Source organism: Anolis carolinensis, chromosome 5 (assembly GCF_035594765.1).
Source record: "Anolis carolinensis isolate JA03-04 chromosome 5, rAnoCar3.1.pri, whole genome shotgun sequence".
Classification (NCBI taxonomy): domain Eukaryota; kingdom Metazoa; phylum Chordata; class Lepidosauria; order Squamata; family Dactyloidae; genus Anolis; species Anolis carolinensis.
In genome coordinates this window covers 137,511,340-137,520,203 of record NC_085845.1, presented here as the reverse complement: position 1 = coordinate 137,520,203, position 8,864 = coordinate 137,511,340, and the positions used below count along the sequence as shown (strand labels likewise).

General features: G+C 38.7%; 1 protein-coding gene across 1 annotated transcript in view; it reads left to right on the top strand.

Annotated features, from left to right (window-relative positions):
- kcnd2 (potassium voltage-gated channel subfamily D member 2) overlaps window positions 1–8,864 on the top strand; it is a 396,909-nt gene that overhangs the window by 253,694 nt on the left and 134,351 nt on the right. The window lies entirely within an intron of this gene.

The following is an 8,864-nucleotide window of genomic DNA, read 5'->3' as shown; positions in this document are numbered from 1 at the left end:
TTCTGGTCTCTGCGCATGGTTATTGGTGCTCTGCAGCCTGGGTCCTGACACCTTGTCAGTATGCAGTTCACCTATCAGATATTTTAAATATAAGAATGATTGATTGATACAGGATAGGAGAAGTAATTCTCTCCCCCTGCCCTTCCAACTGTACCCTAAGCAGATCTGCTTGTCAGTGGCGAAGCCACCCACCTTAAAAACAGGTCCAGGGTTACTGATACTACAAAGGATCTCATCACACTGATGAGGTGCTCTGGATTGATTTGCCAGCCTCCATGGCAAATTGGGGGACAGCAGGGTGCCTCGCCGGCAGCTGATTCTTCCCCATCACACATGGGGAAGCATCACCATGCTGCATTCCCCTGCTGTAGCCCCATTGTTCCTAATAGAACATGGGGGGCTCCCGTGTTGGTGGCTTAGTGTCGTAGGACTCTGCCATTCCAGTTGAGCAACAGAGTCCTGCCGGAAGGGAGACTACATCATGTGATGGGTGGCATGGGGCTTCATGGTTCAACTGGGGCAGAAGCGTCCCAGGACACTGAAATTTCCTCATGTTATGAGGAAATGTCATCAGTTAGCTTTGTTCTACTGAAGTATTAGGACTCATTTGCCCAAATTGTCCGTATGTTCATTTCTAACATCAGTTGATCCAGAAGCAAACCCAGTTTGCCAAACTTTAACATTGAATGGACTGTCTCTCATCACAAAAATCTGCACTTTGGTGTCAGGTTTGGGGCCTGAGATCTCAACAAATAGAGACTAGACTATTTACCAGCTAGACAAGCCTTTATCCCTGTCTTGCCCATGTGCAACCGAAGTAAAGAACTAAAATTGGGTTGAGAAGAACACTATGTAACACAATCTTTGTTCCAGGGTTAGAAACGTCATTTCTTAATTGGTTCTGTCATAAAAACATGGCAAGGGTTTATTAACTTTGTTTTTGCTGTACATCCTATAGCACAATTTGCTATAGCTTTTCAATCAATATCTCATAGGGTCTCAACCAATTCAACATAGTTTGTGGCAGCCACAAAGATGGCGTTTATTTATTTATTTCAATTATTTATACCCCGCCCTTCTCACCCGAGGAGACTCAGGGCGGCTTACAAGTGGCAATTGATGTTGTTACACCATTATACAATGAACTGGAGTATAACAACTACTTTCAAAGGAAGTACCTCACAAGTAAACAGGAAATAACACTTTCAAACCAGGAACAGATATTTTTTCAAATTTTGTTGCATAGTGTAATCTTGTTTATGTAAAGAAACAAACAACAAAACCCTAACATATTGGAATAGTGTGTTTTGATACCTTGAAGTAGTGGCTATTTCCAAACATTTTTGACCCAGGATGATTCATTGGTTTTCAAAAATCACACACACACACACACACACACAGAGAGAGAGAAATTATTAATGGCTACATGCAGTTGAAATGTAATCTACTTGAACAGAGGTTTCATCTCAATGACATCTCTATGTGCCTTTAAAAATGCAAGGGAACAAATCAGTCTATATCCATTTAGATTCTGGGAGACAGAAGAAACGTGCCTTCATTTATCTCTAGAGGCCTTGCGGGTCTTGCAAAAATATTTAGTTAGTCTCAGTAGTTTTAAGTGGCACTTTTGGAGCACAGCAACTCCTTATGATATTAACAAGCAAACAAAAACCTTAAGGCTTGAGCTAGCTGTAGTGCATGATGTAGCTTTTAATTAGAAATAAGAAAATCTTCAAAAGACAATGAATAGGAAGAAGTAGTATGAACTCCTTGCTCATTCATTCACTGAACTCCTTAGATAATGTACAGTTTGATTCATTTGTGGCAATGTGCACATTGTCAAAATAAGAGTGCATGTATCACTAACAGACAAAATGAGATCCGCATTTGCATGTGTTAATTTGCATGTAGAGATGCAAAATTAGATATAATTTAAGTAGATCACCATATATCTCACCTGTGCAGAGAAGACTATGGTCAGGTTTTGACATGTGTGTCTGCTGAACTGCTGTCCAGGGGCCTTTTCACAGTTTACAGTTGTAGCACTCCATTGGTACATTCTGTAGAACCCTGGGATATGTAGTTTGGTTAGAGCTCTCTGGCTGAGAAATCTAAGTGTTCTTAAACTTTAAATTCCTATATTCCATAGGATGGGACCATGTCTGTTAAGAGGGAATCATAGTACTATTGGAAGGAGCCTCCTGTGGCCTAGGGGATAAAAGCCTTGTGACTTGAAGGTTGGATTGCTGACCTGAAGGCTGCCAGGTTCGAATCCCACCCGGGGAGAGCGCGGATGAGCTCCCTGTATCAGCTCCAACTCCATGCGGGGACATGAGAGAAGCCTCCCACAAGGATGGTAAAACATCAAAAAAAGCCAAACAAACAAACAAAAAAACATCAGGGTGTCCCCTGGGCAACGTCCTTGCAGACGGCCAATTCTCTCACTCCAGAAGCAACTCCAGTTGCTCCTGACACGAAAAAAAGTACTATTGGAAAGGGTGTTAGTAATTAAGTGTGGATGGGCAATTCTGTGGCCCCTGGTCTCACATTATGGTTGTTTTTCTGCAGCCCTGAAACACTTTGAGTGAAAAATAATCATCTGTAAAATGTCACCAAAAAACCCTGTGTGTCTTTTCAATACTCATAATAAGTCTGTGTTGTTTTGTGTGTGTTTGTAATAGTCAGCTATAGCAGGTGTATGAAGAGCAAGACTTTCTGTGACAACAGTTCTGGCCAGTTTGGTTTCAGTTGTTTTGTTATTGTTGTTGTTAGTGCATTTTCAAACCAGTGTTTTGTGTTTACTTTGTAATGCCAGCTTTGCTGCTTCAGTGCCATCAAAAGAAACTGTTAAAAATGTTACTTCTGGTTTTATAGCACTTAAACTGCATGCTTAGCAGTACAATCAACCACAATTTCATGAGACTCTATAAAAGAACCTGAAAAACTCAAAGCAAATTTCCTGGAAATCAAATCCTGCAGTAAAGTGGGAATCCAGTATTTTTTCTGTTAACAGCTGTTCAAGCTCAAAGCAACTTTTTGTCAGAGACAACTCTGCATTTGTATCTATTGTGTAGAGAAAAGGGAACTTTTCAATATTTCCACTAAAAGTTGATTTGACATTAGGTGCAGAAAAGCTGGATTTCTCCTGAGTCCTTCAAAAGAGCTTATTTGGCTTTCATCTACCACACAACCAATATCTCAAAAATATGTTGCTAAAGTGTACCTCTTTGTAAATGTAAATTTAGCTTAGGTAATGAATAAAAAATAAACTCCATGTAATAGACATTTGTTAATAGAGGATCGCTTACATACTTCAGGTTGATACAACTAATTCTTTAAAAGAGAGGTAGAATATTTTACTCAGTGTATGATATTAAAGATCAGCCTAGCTTCCCCCAGTTACCTCCTTAATGTATGCAGCGGCCCGGGGTGACGTAGCACGACATATTATATTCTTGGCAAATTAACTGTTTAGTCATCTGCACTGCCTTGTGAAACACAATCCCATTAAAATAAATGACTAGAGATATCCATGAAAATTGCAATGTTAATATCTCAGTTACATAGATGTAAAACAGTTTTTCCATACGCAATATGGCACATTTCATTTCATATCCCATCCCATCCCATCTGGCCATGGAAGCATGGTGACATTTTGATTCCCAAGCCAGCACAGCTGGCAAAAGATAATTCCATCGTAACTATTTCCAAAGGGGTGGAGCTGCCTTAGTGAGCAACTTGCCCCTCCTAGCTCACTTTGAGCTTTTCATTGACCTGCCATCCTACCCATTAACAGTATAATATATTGGTCACCTATTGGGGCTGGGTAGGAATTTTTACCCCTCTATTCGAGGTTTTTTTTTCTCCTACTCTTTACTGTTTACAAGGGCAAATTGGGAGCTGTGGGCTATAAATGGGCTATCCCATGAAAGCAGCCATAGGTTTACATTTGGTGTACACCTAAGGCACTCCTTTGTGGTGTGGGCCAGAAATGGAAACCCTCACCTGTGTTTACATAACCAGTGTAAGGTTGAATGGAAATCACCTTGCTTAGCTTAGCTGAGGGGTAGGTACACACCAGGTTCATGCCCCTTTAGTTATATGTTGCAAATCACAAAAGGTTAATTCAGGTAATTTTTTAGATAAAAGTTGCCCATATGTCAATCCACACTGTTGTCTGATCTCTTATTGCGGGGGTAAGATGGCAGTTGGAAAGACTTTTAAGGTGGTGACATTTCCAGGATGAGAATGAAGCTTACTAATATGAGTTAAGTTTTAGTAGTCAATGGCATTCCAAAATCTTAGGTTTTGATACTGTTAGAACATTGTCCATTATTCATTTTCCATAGAGACTGTTCTATTTTGTCCAATTTACAGTATAAAGAGATATTGCTGGCATAAGATGGCATCGATCGCATTGGAAGAAGAGAAAATAAATGTACTTCCAATGTTATGAATGATGTTCTTGGCCCCTTTAATATTCCTGCTAGAGTAACTATGGGGACAGAGTAGTAATTTTTTACCCCTATTTTCTGGGGAACTCTGGTTTGTAGCAGAATTGTGTCCCTGTATTATCATCCATGTTAAGTAACCAGTTGTATGTGAGTACTTGTTTGAGACTTGAAGATTGTTTGACTTTGAGGGTGTGGCTAAAGAGTGAAGTTGTCTCCATGCAATGTGGGACAAAACACAACCTGCAGAGAAAAGTCAGTTTGGGGGCTCTATAACTAGGTATAGAAAGATATGATATGAACCAATATTTGTCTTAGTGAGCCATAAATCCATATGGGAGTAGCAGTCATGGAAAAGACAACAGCTCAAGGCCAGTCATCTTTAGCCTTACTGCAGAATTCGGCCCAGCTTTCAAGCTGGGTAAACTCCAAAATCAGCACCCTTCAATTGGAATAATAAATCAGCTTTAAAAGAGTGAGGATTGGGAACCTTCTCAATTTAAAGGCAAGTATTTTACTTTTAAATCAACTCTATCTATATCTGACTAAAAGATTTATGAGCAAGCTTTTTAGCTAACACTAAACCCTCCCTTTCTTTGGATTTTGGAAACAAGACTGCTCTTTGGCTTTTGGAGGAAAAGAAGACTAAACAGAGTTAAAAATCACTTAATTAATAATTGTATAACACTTCTTGACAACTCTAAAGCTAAGATAAAGATGAAGATGAAATCCTCAAAACTATAGAGATTGTGGTTCAACAATAAAATGAGAGAGAAAGAGTGTGAGAGAGGAAACAGTCCATGTTCCAAGAAACAGACTACATTCTAAGAAGAGATGAGAGATAAGCTCTCATCTGGTAGAAAGTAAAATTATATTACCCTCTCTTATTACTTTTCTCTTGCTTTACCATTAATGGAAAACACTGAAAGGTGTCACAGTTTCAGATTTTGTCTCCAGGGTGTTATAAGAGCCATCCAGTACACAGAACCAATATGCACATCTCATTCCAACATATCATACATCTGTTAGTCAAGCATACCTCACAACCTCTGAGGATGCCTGCCATAGATGTGGGCGAAATGTCAGGAGAGAATACTTCTGGAACATGGCCATATAGCCAACAACCCATCTTCTCTCAGTTTTATAGAGGTTTGCCCAATTTCTGCCTAAATACTAAGAAGTATTTAGACTCCTGGGCTGGTCACTGAGGACATGAATGTCAGGAGCATGCATGTCCTCTTGATACTGTTCGATTAATTTAAAAATAGCTGCCTAAATCTTGTAATTAAATGAATTGGGCACTTTTGAATTATCTTATGTTGCTGAACTGTCATATTCTAATTATACAAGTGCACACTCTAGTCAAGCACTTTCAGGTGATATGTACAATTAAATGGAAACATCCTCCAGCACTGGAATATGTGCTTTCACTGTCTATAAACTTTTTTCTGTCCCACCATTTTTTTCTGTGGTACTAGTCTACTTTTTTCTCAGGCTTTTTACCTGCTGAATGAATTCACTTTTTTCATTCCAGAAACTTTACTTTACTTGTATTTGCTTCTTCAAGGAAATTCCTTCACATTCATGTGGTGTTACCTAGAGATGAAAACAATATTTAATAATCTTTAAAAAAAAAAAAAAGACCAGAAACATGATCAGAAACAAGAAAATCCTGGATAGATGAAAATCTTTATAGTTCATGATTTATTCTCCACAAAATTTGCTCCTTTTGGATAGAAAAAATGTTTCCCATGCCAAAAAAAAATCATGTGTGAATGTTGTGCAGAATGTCTTCTGAACTATAAGTCTTTGAAAGCAACATAATTTTGAAAAATTTCTAAACAACTAATGCTCCCTTCAAGAACAAAATTAGCAAAACAAAAAGAGTACTTCCTTAGCTGGTGACCAAGATATTTGTTACAGAAAGTTATGGACATGTTCCTAATGGAGAAGTGCTGTCACTCAAAACACTTTAAAGTGTGTAATCTTTAAGATTCCAAATGTCCTATCATGACGATGACTATGGGATTGTTATTATGTTTTAAATAAGTTTTACTGGTTTTAATTGTATTTATATGTTAATTGATTATATAGTTGAATTGTGTTATGTACTGTTTTTCTTATGTGTTATGTGGCCTTAAATAATTGCCAAACTGGAAGCCACTCTGAGTCTCCTTCGGCGTGAGGTAGAGTGGGGTAGAAACATAGTAAATAAAATAAATAAATATCATACAAAACTCCCAGATTTCCCTTATTTGCAGTGGCTTATAAGTGGAGTTTTACATCCCATGATGTAGAGCTACTTCCGGCAGGGCTTCATCATGAAAGGGAAGGTCAACTGGCGTATGCTGCCATGGCTGCAACACAGGAGGCTTCCCTTGTCAAATTGAGATAAACAGGGGGAAACCAGACAGCTGATGCTTGTGGGATGAGGCGATGGATGAGACTGGCAATGCAGGGTGTAGGGCAACAGGTTCCCTACGCCTCCCGATGGGCATAGACGGATTCGCCAGGATGCGTGGTGATTCCGGCAGCCCATCTGATGAGTTTGAAAGTAAATATTTGAAATTTAACTGCTCTTATTATAAGCCAGAACAAAAGGACAGCATGTACTATCATACTGTTTGTCACCAATAAGTTTGGCTCTTATAGTGGATCCATGGTTTACGTTCCATCTGAAGTAACCTGTTATGCAGCAATCAAATGCTATTGTCGAAATCTTTCATGGCTGGAATCACTGGGTTTCTGCGAGTCTTTCAGCCTGTATGGCCATGTTCCAGAAGCTTTCTCTCCTGACGTTTTGCCCACATCTGTGGCAGGCATCCTCAGATGCTCTTTCTGGCAGAGTAGTCAAGTTAGCCAGTATCTAGGAAAGCAAGGCAATGATCTCTAGATTATTGTTTTTTGCCATTTCATTTTCCTTTAATGCAATGCAGAATTTACATACAATTTAAGTGCAGTCAAATGTAGGAATTTAGATTATGAAGGACCATGAAACAAATGAAATAATGTTTTTAAATGCTACAATTTTCTTAATGTACATGTCTTAAAATCCACAAAATCTAGCCTGGGATACATACAATCTCATGAATCATTAGAAAAAAACTTATATTTAATACTTAAATTACATTTTCTACAGTTCTGAAAATACATCATGTCATACACTGAAGGTTTTCTGCCATGCCCCCTCCAACACTCTTTACTTGCTGTTGTTTTCTTCTAAACATTTATCCTGAAGAACATACAATACTTGATAATATTTTGTAGATTTTATAAAGTAATTATCCTGTTGCCATTTCTCCGCTAATGGCCTAGCTCAGTTGTAAATATTTTATAAACAGAACTATCCAGTTTAGAGCTTTATTTTTCTGGGCATTTTAATTTCAATATCTTTAATTATCTGCTCCAAGCCATTTTTCTTGCATGTTTACACTCAATAGACAACATAGCTTGATGGCTTTATTGTTTTTTTCCACGTAATAGAAATACCTGCAGCTTTTGAGAAGTGCTAGCTTATTTTTCCTGTAATCACACAATTCCACAGATTTATGGATACTTCACTTTATATGTTTAGATCACACAACTAGATTTTGGAAGAAAAAACACTGCATTCTCCTTTTTTCTGTAAATCTTGGGTGATGAGAATGATGATGATATTATCAAATTATCTTTGTAATGTTAAACAACTCACTATTCAAAATGCTGCTTGTTCTGACCTTACATAGCTTCTGAGTATAAATCTCAGAATACAGAGGCCTTTATTTAATTATAGGTTTTAGTGTGTGCGGGTACACAGGTGAAAATAGTTTGCAAAAATGCTGTCAAGTACGGTCCATATTTTAGGGCCATTTCCCCATCCTAATAATGAACTGAAGTCTCGGCTTTGTCACACATGTGCCGAAATCGCCCTGAATCACTGCAGATCTTGGTGATCCCAGCACTGCCTCTTTCAGGGAGGATGGGGATCTATTGCCCCATGCCCCACATGATTCTAGCTTCTTCCCTACCTCATCAAATGAGGGGAAGCCTTCTTAAGCTGGCTCGACCCATCTTTCCCTATGAAAAAATGTGCAGCCAGCTGGCAATTGCCGGCAGCCAATTGTTTTGCAGCGGCAGAGTTTTAGCTCCAGTTCAGTCACAGAACCACCCCAGAAATAGTTCTCTGGGGTGTGATGAGAGCCAACGGGCTCTGTGACTAAACTAAAAAAAAAATCCCATCACTGCTGCAGAAAAAAAGGTATGTGTGAAGCGGACCAGAGTGAGTTTGTAAGACCTCAGCAGGGCAGTTGAAAACTAATGGTCTTGTACATAGATTCTCCATAAATCAAAATCAACTTGATGGTAAATGCCAACAAATAAGACAGGGGACAATAAGTCTTGGAAAGTGTTCTCTGTCTCTTTCTATCTCATAAT